Source organism: Ornithodoros turicata, chromosome 1, assembly GCF_037126465.1.
Source record: "Ornithodoros turicata isolate Travis chromosome 1, ASM3712646v1, whole genome shotgun sequence".
NCBI lineage: Eukaryota > Metazoa > Arthropoda > Arachnida > Ixodida > Argasidae > Ornithodoros > Ornithodoros turicata.
The window spans coordinates 164,417,264-164,431,673 of NC_088201.1; the positions used below are offsets into that span (position 1 = coordinate 164,417,264).

General features: G+C 44.5%; 1 long non-coding RNA gene across 2 annotated transcripts in view; it reads right to left on the minus strand.

Annotated features, from left to right (window-relative positions):
* The window catches only part of LOC135372380 (uncharacterized), an 83,566-nt gene that overhangs the window by 39,512 nt on the left and 29,644 nt on the right, over positions 1-14,410 (minus strand). The window contains exon 3 of one of the 2 annotated variants that reach the window (XR_010415977.1): positions 7,173-7,376. The exons of the other annotated variant lie outside the window; for it this stretch is intronic. This is a non-coding gene — a long non-coding RNA (uncharacterized LOC135372380). The remainder of the gene's footprint in view (positions 1-7,172; positions 7,377-14,410) is intronic. 2 annotated transcript variants of the gene reach the window in all.

The window sequence follows — 14,410 nt, forward strand, 5'->3', positions numbered from 1 at the left end:
CATAGCTCTTCGTATAAAGCACTGTCGTTGCGACACATGTAAATATCAAAATCTGATCGGTTTTCCAGTACCGTGCCTGCACCTGGGTCGATAAATTAATGCTCCAGTTTTCGGCGAAGTCGAAATGTAAAATGACGTGAAGTTGTTCCGGAAATGACTTCTCATGCCATATAGCATTCCTCTGGATGTTATACACTCGCTCGTGCCTGATGAAGACCACACTGAGTTTCTTAGCTTCCTTTAAGAACGATGACGCCTTTAATGTCTTAGCAATCAGATCACCATGGTCCCAGGTTGCCATACTCACGTCATCATCTCGGTGGATTTGTAGCTTTTGTAGAGTAAGATATTTTCCTCCTTTACAATTCGTACACTCTTGTAGAAAACATGCGTTTGTGGACGGGTCACAGAGACACATTGATTTTAGGTCATCCCTACTTATCTGCTGCGATGATGCACTATTTATTGCCGCTACAAGCATGTCAAAGTTTGCACAGTAGACACACGCACATAGTCCCTGACGTGGCAATGTGCGAACCCATTTTGAACAACAACAACAACTTTATTTTCGACCTTGGAGAGTGGGGAGTTTCATCGCCACAGGCGATACTCTACCCCATTGCTCCAGGCATTTTGAACCATTTTGAACGAAGAGAATAGAACTTCGTGATTCCCATTTTGATCTCGGGATGAGCATTCTTGAATTGAGCGAGTCATGAAGCGTTTCGCTTTAGGTTCCCTTCTTCCGCACACTTTTACGTGAATCACGTCTTTTTTGTTTGGACTCTGCATGGAACAGTTCATTTCATCCGCTAAGTAATACTGTAATGCTGCTGCTACGTCGTTTTCCTCGATGGGGTGGCCAGTATATTTTTCCGGGGACGCCCACACTCCGTGCTTAGTTCTTAGTGCCCTTGATTTTTGTATCACATACCTGGTGGCCTCAGGTATTAACCTTAGGATTTCTTTTCTCGAGATGTTTTCTGGAACAAGTGTTAGGAGTTGGCACCTTTCTCGGTGTGAGGTGCATTTCTGATAGGCAGTTGCGATGTTTTCCAAAATGTTGGAAGAGCCAGGATATGTTATGTCTGAGGCCTTTGGTTCTTCTACTTCATACGCATCGCCAATCCTACGGCGTACTGTCCTGCTGAGTCCATCAGCAACCTCCTTCTGTTTTCGCGAAACATAGGATTCTAGGCGCTCCCTTTTCAGTGAAGCTGGTTTCTTTAGCGGGCTAATGTTAATTTGAGCTGAAGAAATACCTTCATTAATTTCCTCAATAATTTCTTCTCCCTGGACATAGTCTGGATCACAAGCAGCTGTAGGAGAAAATCGCAAAGGGAGCTAGTTTAGGGCAGATTGAAAATACCTTGCACAGTTCTTGCACAGTTCATGCTCGTCGTTCACAACGTCCCGCGCCTCTGTGCCCAGAACGTCCCTCAGTGCTTTCACATACAGGCTTGAAACAGACACAAATCCATACTGCTTCAATATTTTCTTCCTGTGGCGATTTGCATAATCTGCACAGAACACACGCTGAGTACTGTACACGTTTCGTGCCATTACAACAGAATTGCAAGTGTAGAGGCAGAATGAAGACTTCCACGTAAAAGTCAAAACTCAATCGCCCACTGCCGAAACTTGCCAGATTCACACGGTCACCGAGTCGGTTTCCGGTCGGTTTCCGAGTCACAAGTGACCACTGGCCTCGCATACTGAAAAAGATTTGGCGTCGGCAAGGTCATTTTCATTATGACGACTGCATAGCTCAAAAGCAAGGATGTCTCCTGCCATAAAATTAGACGCCGTCGCGGCAGAAACGCGGAAACGACCATTCCCTACGTCATCCCCGAAACGCGAGAATCCTTTACGGAATTCAGCTGTAGGAACTAGCGATGCGAAAGTAGAGGCTTTCCACTGTTGCATAACACACCTACACGTGTGCTAGTGAATTGGGTATAATGTGAGAGCTCTCAGACTAGTCACCGAAGAACAAACACTACAAAAAAAAGGAAACACTGTTCAGTAACAACCGCTTGACCCAGAGATATTAAAGCAACACCCGTATGAATCTCGTTGTTGTACTGAAAGCATTCTTCACGCATGTGCGCACGCGGTGGTGGCGAACGGTTATACATACTTGCGCTGTTTTTGGCTCCGTATTATCGGTTCTGCACGCTTAGCCAAAAAGAAATTGGTGTCCCTTGAGAGATAATACGATAATAAGTAAATGACTAAATATTCAATTAAATCGGGTGTGGTGATTTTCAGGAATACCGTTGCAAACATAGCGCATTTTCTGAGGGGAGCGCGTTTTTTGACAAATTTACATCCTCTACCACATTGAACATAGCCAATCAAGTAATATCATTAGAAAGGCCGTCGAATGTGCTTTCGTTCGATATAAAATTTATCCATTTTGCATGTATACTTTCGTTGGGACAAGGGTACAAAGTTCGTGCAAAATCGCGCTCCGGAGCGATTTTGCGAATTTTTATAAAATTCAATACGCACAAGAAATAATAATTTTTGCGGGCAGTTAGTAGTCCGTCATGTATAGAACGGGAGGAAAAAAATTGGTGCCCGTTCCTTCTAGGGAGAGCCGGTGAGGCGGTCCCAAAGTGCGAGGAGAGCGCCGTCTCAAGGTCAACTGTATCTCGCGCGGCGCGAGTTTTATTTTTCTTCGCGACAACTGGTGCTCCCAAGACTTGGACACCAGCGCTGTTATTCATCACAGAGGTAGTACTCTCGCGTAAAAAATAATCGGGAAAATCGGAGAACCAAAGTGGACGGGCTTGGCTGAACTGAAATGAAATTGGCCTACAGATCAAGTATTTGGGAATTTTTTCATGGTTTTGAAGATTCAGATTCAGATTCAGATTTTATTTATGCACAATAACAATGTATAGACAAAATACCAACTGGATTGCGAGGTCAAAGCCTGTAAATGCAATCTATCTAACACAACAGAAAAGTGAAAATACACAGTACAGCCTTGTGCGATATCATTAAATGCTAGAATACGCAGTACATTTAAGCGTATAGTGACCTGATGTCAAAACAAATCGGTAACTTAGAGGCCACCTAAGATCAAAAACAGAACCTATACTACTACCTATACAAAACTATAACCACAAATTAGGAAGCGTACAGATTATGTAACAACTAACTTTGCTCAGAACAACAGCACGGTTAGGCAAAAATCCAAACATTTAAATATTTATGTCTGACAGGTTTTGCAACAAATATACTCTAAGGGTACTTCTCATAGAGTTAAAATTAGCATTTTCCTTAAAGGTAACGGGCAAGGAATTTCAAGCCTTCCCACCGTAGAACTCTAGCGTAAATTTCCCATAATTTGTTCGTGGTTTTGGCAGTTTCACGGTCCAAAGATCGCGTCTCAAATCATAGCAAGAAGAGTAGCAATAAAAAGCAGCGATATGAGCGACATTAGTTTCGTGCAGAAGTTTGTGTACAAGGCAGCATAACTTATATTTTCTAAGGAAAAAAAACATCCATTATTGCGAGTGAATTAAAAGCATACGATATTGTCGTCCTAGGCGGAACACGCAAGATAATACGCAACGCCTTTTTTGTGCAAGATAAAGCGGCTTTAAGGCAGTGTTGTAAGTTAAACCGTAAACTTGTAGTGCATAATTTATATGTGAATGAACGAGCGTGTAGTAGATGTCAGTAAGTACTTTTGTTGACAATAGAGACTGTGCCCTGCTTAGTGCATATATCCCTGAGCATATCTTATTTCTCACAGAGAGGACGTGTGGGTGCCAATTAAGATGCTCTTCCAATAAGACTCCCAAAAATTTGGAAGATCGTACTCTGGGAATGTTGAGAAAAAAAGACTATGCAAATCTAACTGGACGCGACTTTGAGCGGGGCGGAACAGAACGTAATTAGATTTAGAGAAATTTGGAATAAGTTTGTTCGCAGAGAGCCACATTACAAGTTCGCTGAGAACCTTGTTGGCCTTTACAAACAATTCATCAATAGAAAGAGCCTCTACAAAGATATTTATATCATCAGCATATAAAACACTGCTCTCCGACAAGTACCCGGGAAGGTTATTTATGTAGTCTAAGAAAAGAAAGGGCCCAATAATAGAACCCTGTGGAACACCGATTGAACAAGGACTACGGTGTGATTTGGTACCACCAACATCCACAAACTGCTCCCTGTCACTTAGGTAGCTTGCAATGAGTCGTAATGCCACACCACGTACACCATAACTTTCAAGTTTAAGTAGTAACCTATTGTGGTCAATCAGGTCGAACGCCTTCGACAAATCAACGAATATTCCCATCGTAAGTAATTTAGAATCCAGATTCCGTTTAATTTTTTTAGTAACATTAGTCAGCTCCAATACTGTTGATTTCCCCTTTCTACCAAACTGGTGTGGGCTTAGGATATTACAGCTGCTGAAGAATCCCTCAAGTCTTTTCATGATCACTTTCTCAAAAATTTTACTTAAAGATGACAGTACAGCAACTGGTCGATAATTCAAAACATCAAGTTTGCTACCTTTCTTGTAAATTGGAACCACCTTAGCGATTTCAGCTCTTTAGGAAACACGCCTTCTGTAAGCATGCAGTTCACAAGTTCGCAGATAACATTTGACAACTGATAACGGAACTTCTTAAAAAATGCCACCGGTATATTATCATAGCCAGTGGCCTTCTTTGCGCGTAACGTGTTTATGAGTGATACAATTTCGTCTGGAGTTGTCGGAACAAGAAAACACGAAACAGGATTAGCAGGCAAAGGAGGAAGATCGACTCCACTACGTGGCAAGTAGTTCACGCGGCTCGTGATATCAGAAAAATATTGATTAAATACATTGGCTATGTCATACCTATCACTGATTACCGTGCCTTCCTCATTCATGACGGAAGTAATGACGGGCGAAGTGGTAGGTCGGTTCAGGACTTCGTGAATTACCTTCCATACTTTGCTCTGATCTCCTGCACATAGTTTGATATATTCAAAAAAATATCGCTCCTTTTGAGCTTTCAGTTTTGCCTTTAAAGTGTTACTATATCTGGAGTAGCGAGCACGTAGCTCAGGATTATGTGGGTTCGTTCTACACTTCTTGTATAGATTATTTTTATGCTTGATGGATTTAAGCAAACTTTTCGTTACCCATTTTTTCCGAGGAGTACTACGGCGACTAGAAAAATAAGTTCGACTGGCTTTTGTTATAATGTTCTGCGGAACAGACACGAAGTAACTGCACTTGTCTTGGACCTTACTAAAGTTAGCAATTTCCCAATTTTGAGAACTCAAAAGACTTTCGGCAGCATCATAGTCCAAAAACGTGCGTTTTTCCGTGTGCATTGGGGGGTGACCCCTGGGGAGTACTACATAAACCAAATCATGGTCAGTGATGTCGCATACAACAACGCCATATAGGTGCTCTCTCCTTAGGTTCGTGACAATATGGTCAATCAGGGTATTAGATCCAGATGGTCCAAGTTGAGTTGGCGTACCAAGAAGTTGACTAAAGCCATAAGGGGAGCATATTTCTTGGTATTGTATGGCAATATTGCTTCGCCAAGCAGGTCAATATTCATGTCTCCCATCAAAACAACATTAAGTTTCGCACTGTCTAGTACAGTCATAATCTTTCCAACTGGTCAAGAAAGGCCCGTATGTTAGTTTGTGGGGATCTATATACTACACCAAGTACCAGCGGCCGATTAGGAAAACGTGCGTAACAGTTAGGGCAAAAAGAAGCAAGGTCTGGTATCTCTATCAAAAAATTTTCGCAGTAGTCTACGTCGATGCTGATATCCTGTCGCGGAAAGAATGCCACATCATCTCTGACGTATATCCCAACACCACCATGCATATGCGCCTCCCGATGCTTAAATTCAGCATTGTAGCCATTCAAAAAACAGAATGATTCACTGGTGTTGCTCAACCAAGTTTCAGATAAAGCAATGAATGTTATATGTGAGTGTACGCTCTCAGTAATTAGTTTTAATTCGTCAAAATGCTTTTGTAAACTTCGAATATTCAAATGAATAGCCGACACTGTTACATCTGTTACTAAATTAACTAAGTCACCAACACCATGCATGTGACACAAAAAAGATAGAAAAATACAAAAATAGACAAAAAGAAGATACAAGAGAGAAAAGGTTTAACAGGACCGAACTCAGCGTCCCAGCCTCGTGAGCTCATCTTTATGCTTTATTCGCTGCGCCTTCTCTCCATCTGCGCGCCTCAGGTGAATGTGGCCATTGTGCACCCAAACATACGAAAAACTGTGCTCCCTGGCAAACTTCCGTACCTCCCACAGGATAACTTTTTTGCTGGGAGTGAGGTTTTCACAAAGAAAGGGCAGCCCCGCATTCACCGGGCCACTATTCGGATCACGACTTCTGAGTTTGCGTGAATTTGAAAGCCAAAGATCCCTCGTCTGCCGCTCCCTAAACCGAATAATTATGGGAGGAGCCACTGGGTTCTTACTAGAAGGGAGACGATGTACTGCCTCAATGTCCGTGGTAGTCAAACAAGTCACCTCAAGTTTTGCCGCTATTTCGTTCACGGTTTTCATTATGTCTTCACCCTGCCCAAAGGGGATTCCTCGAACCTCTAGATTGTTGCGGCGACCATACTGATCAAGGTCATCAAGACTTGATTTGAGTGCTCTTATTTCGTCATCCCTCTCCCGTAGCTGTTTCTGCATGGACGAAAGAGAGTCGCTCAGCGCTGAAATATTATTCTCAGACTCCGTCACCTGCACAGTAAGGGCCTCGTGTCCCACTAGTAAGCTATCCATTCGTTTTTCGAGAGTGCCCATTTTTTCCAGCAGTAGCGTTGTCGTTTGACTGTTGGTACGAATTTCTGACAGGATAATGGCAAGCGACGGCTCAGTGGTAGGGGGCTGTCGTTTCGAGCAGGTCTGGCAAGTAATACAAATCCATGCCCTCCGATCATTGTCAGTAGATGCCTTCCATGAAGTTTTAGTTACATTAGAGCATCTACCAATATGATAACTGTTCTGACAGCTATTACACTTTACAGTATTTGAGCCATCAGATACTGGGGTCATACATGCAAAGCATAATGGTCCCTCAGACGACATACTGTAATTCCAGTCTCGTGGGGCAAAATAAATGCTTACACAGAAAATAAGACACCAAACTGCTCACCTAAAAACAAGCAGAGTACATGAGTATGCGTGCCTAAGTGAAGCCCCACAAAACTGCGGCGCAGAGCGTCCCGAGCGTCGTTTAAGTAGCTTTCCTGGGCATCACGTGACGACGATAGCTTCACACTCTGTGTAATCGCAGGAAGGTTGCACGTTGAAGGCTAACCAGCAGGAGATACGTTCCGGCACTCTATCAGATAGTCATCTAAAAACAAGCAGAGTACATGAGTATGCGTGCCTAAGCGAAGCCCCGACAAGACTGCCAAGAAGCGCATTGTCGCACGAAGAGGAAACCCGAAGACTTATTCAGATAATTTCTTGACATTCAAGAAAGCTTCCCGTGAGCTCCTTGCCATACTGGCTGTTCAGTTTCGAGATGTTCGGGATTACGCCGCACAGGTTCAGATTACGTGGGAATTCAGATTATGGGCAGCGTGGTAGAGAGGGTTTGGGAAGCTAATGGTGCGTTCGGTAAAGGAAGCCTTCAGAAGGGCATTGGGTCGGAGTGAGCTTGAATCCAAGAACTTCAAACCGTGCTCACTGAAGTTGAAGCCCTGTCCTCCCTCATATCTAGTCATTGGGAAACCAATTCGTTCTTTACCACCGATGACAGGCCTACAGCTCCTGGTTGCTGATCGTAACCTGAGAAGCTTGAAGAAGACAAAGAGAGAGAGAGGGAACAAAGAGAAGGAGAGGTTTCTTGACCGGTACTAGAGACAATGGTCAAGTCAGTATCTGACGCATTTACGGTCAGCTAATTTTAGTCAGCAGCGTACATCCAAAACGGTTCGACGACAAATGCCCTCCAATGAACGACTTCGCTGGACGTTTTGGAAGCTCGCACGAATACAAGAGGTGCACCATGTGCGAGATGGTCTCGTTCGCTCATGTGCCCTCAGGGCTTCAAATAGGGCATGTGTACGAATGTCCATTCAGCTACTACATCCTCTGGAACTCCAGGAATGACGAGTCATGGCTCGGGTCTGTTGACGAAAACAAGGACTTTCCCGCCTTCGCGCGCATCTACGTGCATGTGGCGCAATCCCAAGAGGACGTGCTCTCATTTTCATCATTCTGCGGCGTATTGTTCCGTTTGTCTTCCTTCCAGGTTTGTAAACTGATGTCCCGCGGTTATCCAGACAGTTGGGCAGTCTTGCCTGTGGAGGCGGCAAAGGGACACAAGTTCCGGAGGGGGCGATTGACATATATGAAGACACTCCGCAACATCATGGACAAATGTACCACAGGATAGGAATTAAGCCAATATCTCTAAGAATCTTGGACAACGGTAACCAGGGATCATCGTCCAGTAGGAGGGCTGGGTGGAGTGCTAAATTGTGTTTGTAAAATTCATAAAAATGGCGTTGACAATGCTATTCATGTAGGGGGCCCGTGATAAGAATATTCGATGAAATGTCACGGAACCAGTGTGTCACTGTGTTTCCATGTTATTTCGATGCGATATATTTAAGCAGAATCTGCTATTGTGCCACTTGTTCCGTTTGTCTTCCTCAAACGATTGTAAAGTGGGGTCCAGGGAATATCCAGGCAACTAGGAGGTCTTGTCTGTGGAGGCAGCAAAGGGATACAGTACCAGAGGGGGCGACTGACATATATGGATACACTCCGCAAAATCATGTACGAATGTACCACATGATAGGCAGCCAATATCTCTAAAGAACTTACAAATCCTTAAAAGCGGCAACCAGGGCTCATCGCCAAGTAGGGGGGTTGGGTAGAGTGCAAAATTTTGTTGATAAAACTCATGAAAATGAAGTTGACGCTGGGGCTCATGTATGGGATGGGATGTCTATCTTGGGAAGTCGCCTACTGTTCCATAAGCTATTCATCAACATCTGTCCTCGTCAAATGGGGATGTCATCTGCTTCCGCCATCACCGGTCGCCAACGACCGGCGGGACCACTCGTCTTCCCGTGTTTGCCTGACATGGCGCAGCCGACAGGATAAGCTGGATTCCATTTTGTTACGAGGCGAGATCTTCGTCTGCGGCATCTGTTGTATTTTCCAGTAGCCACTGTTATGCTTATCTCCTTTTCAGAGCACAACTTTCAGGACTTTGCGGTTTTGTGTTTGCAGCTGTAACCTCTCGGAAGTCAGCGACCTTGATTTCCTCGCTGTTCTTTGTCGTCGCTATGCGTTTAAATCGTTTAATGGCTTCCATCAGTAACAATAGTGTCAGCCTGACGTTCTTTTTTATTTCATTACATGCCTCTTACGTCTCTCTGAAATATAAGTCGCTCTACCAAGATAAAATTCTACCGCGACTATTTCGAGGATCCACACTCTGTTTTGCTTCTGTGAGTTAGTGTAGCACGCCCATTTATCGTAGCGTGTCTCGTTGAGCATCAAGCATCATCTTTTGGAGAAGCCCAGGAATAAACAATGCAAGACCCTGACCCAAAGAAGAAAGACCGTCACCGACGAAATGGACCTGGTTTCACCCGCTCCCTACGGACGTTTTAATAAAGTGCCTTCTGAACTGAACTCAGTTTATTCTTCAACATGAAGGTCGTGTCATCATCACTGCTACTGACCAACTATCTTCTTCATCGTCGGGTAGTCGATCCATCGACATCCATGAAGTCTTCAATTCGGCTCATTAGCATTAGCATTAAACAAGCGTGGAAGTGACCCCCAAAATATTTGTGTGTGTGTTTTCTTCGTCTTTTCTGCGACGTCTTCTGCAACTAATAAAATGAGTTTATGCTGAAGAACGATGAGCGCAGGTAGCCTACAGAGCGCGCGCAAGACTCTGTTCTGCAAAAACACTCTCCATTCAAAGAGCGCATCGGCGAAGCAGAAGACGTCGTGACGTATCACGGGCTCCGCAACGTGACCAGGAACGTCCAACCGCACAGCTCAAGCATGTATAAGCGACGCGTGAGGCGAGAAGAGAAAACAAAGAAAAAAGCAGTTTCTACGTCACGCGGGGCTCGTCTCTCTCTCCGCGACTGCTTCCTCCGACTGTTTTTTGTGAATTTTATTGGACAGTGACAATACGCAGCAGGGCGAAAATGTTCGGCATGGTGACTCCTTGTGGAGAGCTTCACCGATGAAGCAGGGGTTATGTTAAATGTCACTTCCACAGTCCTTTAAGAAACGCTTATACTGCCTTTCCTAACTCGCCTGCTACTCCGTACGTTATTCATCACCATCTGTGCTGGCTAAATGAGGACGTCATCCGGATGACCGTTTTTGTCATCACCGGCTGCCAGGAACCAGCAGGATCACTCAGTCTTCCCATTTGTGCTTGTCAGGACATGCACATATCTGGTACTGTACCTGCGTTCTGGATTCTGACTTACGTACTTCATGCCAACGCATACGGGAAGCGCTCGGGGTTGTGATGACCCTTCAGCCCGAGTTTGACCAAATCCACACACCAACTGTTCAAGGTATTGTATCCTTTCACCTCGTCACGGTAGGGATCTATTGGAACTGGGGGCTGGATGGCGTGCAAAATAAAAGCTGAAGGCAGTGCCCCCTGCGGAAGAACTCCGAGAATCCTTGGTTATGCAAGCCAACGGACTTTCCAGCTCCCTAATGTGGCCTATTTTTTATTATGTTAGCGCCACAGTTACAGTTACAGTAGTTACAGGGTAGGCAGCGTGCCACAGAGCATTCGCAGAGATGTGCCGTCAGCGTTGCTGCGGGAGATGCGGATTCGGTGGCGGTAAATGAGGAACGTAAGCGGCATGCAACAAAACGTCCGCCACTACACTCGGTCAGATGTTCAGAAATGCGCAAAAAAGAATACGGAGGAAGTGAACACGTGTGCAAGTGGAACACGTGTTTTGCACAAAGTCGTGTCCGGATTAGGCTCATCGCAGCCTATGCTCCGTTTGTCGTTGGGCAGGAGTGGACGAACTGCAGGGCACATGAAACAAAAAGAAGCACAACGAAGAGACTTGGAGCAACAAAAAGAATGGAAAAGAATAAAAGTAGAGGTTGGCGTCTTCAGGACTTGCTCTTCTTTAGAACTCAGGAAAAATGAATAGCATAGAGCAAGAGTGGCAAGCATGCCGCCCAGCCACCAAGTAGCTACACGACACGTGCTGAATGGACGGCATGTGTGACACGCTTTGACTCACGTCAAAAGTCGAAAACAAGTCTATCGTTTGAATGGGCACTAAAGTGCAAAAATTTCCCTCCGCAATATGGAAGAGTCATCATGGCAGTAATGGAAATGGTACGAGGTTTACTCGCTTCTAACTCACTGTTTGTAGTTAAAGGGTGAATAAATTTTGGCGTTATCACGGATATATTGGTACAATATGAGCAAAACGGGCTTGCCAATATAGGCAGCCTATATTGGTCCAAAATGGAGCCTGGTTGCGCTCCCCATTTTCGCAGCCCATATTGGACCAATATTCGTAATCCTGGCACCCATATGGGTACCATATAGGACCAACATTGGCGTGCTCCTTGGGTAGTGACGACGCATACATCAGAAATATGTTGCTAACGACGATCGGAGACGACTGGAACAACAACTATGCTGAAAAGTGCTGCTTTGAAATCAAACCACGACGGGTATGATTATACCAGTTTGTTTTTGCTGATCGACATGTACAGAAGAATTGATGACTAGATGCCCGTTTCTGATATCTATGGTATGCGGCTTTACAAGATTCTGGTATGTGTCACACCAGGAGAACAGACAACGAATGATATAAACAAATGCCAGCAGTGCCTGCATCCTGGTGTGACTACTTGTCAGGAACACCAGAGAGAGAGAGATTATGGGTTTAATGGGTTTAGTAATTGATGTTTGGTGTACCAGTCTTGCCATGACCATACCGCCAGCTGCTTCATCCTGGTCTAAGTACTTGTCAGGAACACCACTCATATCAGAAACTGACGTAACTGTACCAGTTCTGTCAGCTGGTATACTTTATGGCAGTTTTACAAGGTGCTGATAGTACAGAATAGGAGTGACATGTGAGAGATACCAACATCCTCTTCTGTTATAATGTGATGCCACTATGGAATCCATGAGTGAATTCTAGGTATTGTCTCAGCGAACTTGACCATGCAAGCAACATTTGGCCAAGCAGATGCCATATATATAATACAAAATCATAAAGAAACAAAGGTGCGGCACACCACCAGAAAATTTACTGAAAATTTAGGAAAGCATCTACATGGATTGGATTCTGTGCAGCTAGCATCAATATTTGGCAAGCAAAAACATAACCCAGAGTGCACAACAACATATAATCAGAGCTTGAAATGTGGCAGTGGTGAGAAAAGCAGATATAGACACGGCATTACGTGGTTATTCGAATGAAATGGTCAAAGTTGTGCAAATGCATATCTGTAAAAAAGGAAGAGTAGCCAGAGTACTGAGGAGCACAGACAAAATGACGCGCACACACACAGTGAATCTCTTCCGAGGCACAGACAAATACAACATAAGCCTCAATGCCTTAGAGCAGAGAGGGATTCTGAGGTGTGTGGTGCAAATACTACCACTGTCTGGCTTTTTAGATGTCTGCATTATTTCAACACAATTGACTCCTTCTATAGCTAGCTACAAATAAAATGCAAAGGAATGATAGTAATTGCTCATATGTTCAGAAGCAAAGGTTACCGTTACGAGAGGTGCTCTTTGGTGATTGCACTAATTAAATCACTTGTGGTTTATTACTTCACAGTCAAATAGAGTATTTTCACCACACACCCTCTGTCATGTCCAATGTCGTTTGCCAGAGTACACACATACAATAGGGCAAGGGTGCAGGCCAGCTTGTACATAGTGAAAAAACGGAACCCCAAAAAGGAACAAAGGAGGGACGACACGACACGTACACCCTGTCTTCATTTTTGAAAGCAAGGAGCATACAGACTGGGAACACTTCTGTGATGGGGAATGCTGTGTGATTTCAGACAGAGTCAGGCAGGATGGTCCATTAGACCTGTCAGATAGCTGAAAATATCTAGTAGTTGTCTTTTCTTTTTCTTTTTTTGTAAGACTGACCATTTCGAGCACTGCGCTTCCTCCCAATTCTCAGGCTTCGTATCTTCGTAGCCATTAAGGGCATGCAGTTCATTTTGTCCACGCTCATTGCCTGCGTGCTGCTGTACGGTTTGCTCTATCTTTGAGGTTTTGCATGTCTCCAGATCAAAAATCGCAAAGCCGCCTCATTTGCAAAAAAAAAAAAACCTTTTTCGGCGGTTAACAGCTTTTCTAGAAATAACAGAAGGTTTTCATCTGTGACATCGTTATGTTCATCTTTACACGCTCTTTCATAAAAGAGATTGTTGGAAAATTTCGAACGTACTTCCTGACGTGCGTTTAGTGAGGGGTGGTAAGGGAAAAACGCGCAGCTCCGGTAATGTATTTTCTATATTCGTCCACTTCGTGACGTGGTTCATATCCATACGTACGTTGGTAGCCCTGAATTTAAGGGACATAGTGGTCTTGACAGAAGAACCCTCTCCGACATTTTCCATCGGCCACCTAATTTCGAGCTGCCCCACAAGGGACTGTGAGCGTTAAAATCGCCCGAGGTAGGGCTGACGAAGTTGATCTCTGTTCTACTAATGATGATGGTGGCAAGTATAATGAGCATACTGCCATGACAGTGTCAAGGCAGACCTGAACGACAACTGCGTGACGACCAGATGAGGTTTTGCAGATATTGCTTGCAGGAGGACCACAGCCACGCCTCCAGATGCACGAGTGCCGGTTGTACGGTCCTTTCTAAAAACATTATATCTGCGAAAAGGATTTTGACTTCCTTCGTGTAGGTATGTCTCTTGTAAACAGAAGCAGACAGCCTTGTACTTTTCGAAGAGATCGTGCATATCATCTGTATTAGTGTGGAGCACTCGACAGTTCCACTGAAGGATTACTTGTCCCACAAAGAAAGTGTGGATTAACAAGGACAGAGAGGAGAGCCTGGCCATTACGTGTACTAAGGACGCACAGCCCTCGGTGGGGGTAATTTCTGTTTCTCTTGGGAATTCTTTATGTGCGAAGGAGCGCCTGGGTTAGATGTACTGGGGAGACTTGACGATGACTTCTGCGACATGTAGTCATCATCATCAAGCTCCATGATGTGTGTGCCTGTCTGGGGTTAACTCCCAGTGAGCCCATTCCAGAATGAAGGTACGCCACCAACCTCTGCAGTGCTTGTGGCCACCACTTGCTGGCTGCAAATTTGAGCAGCCGGAGCCAACGCAGGCAGGCTCTTGTGTTTGAGGAGCTTGGAG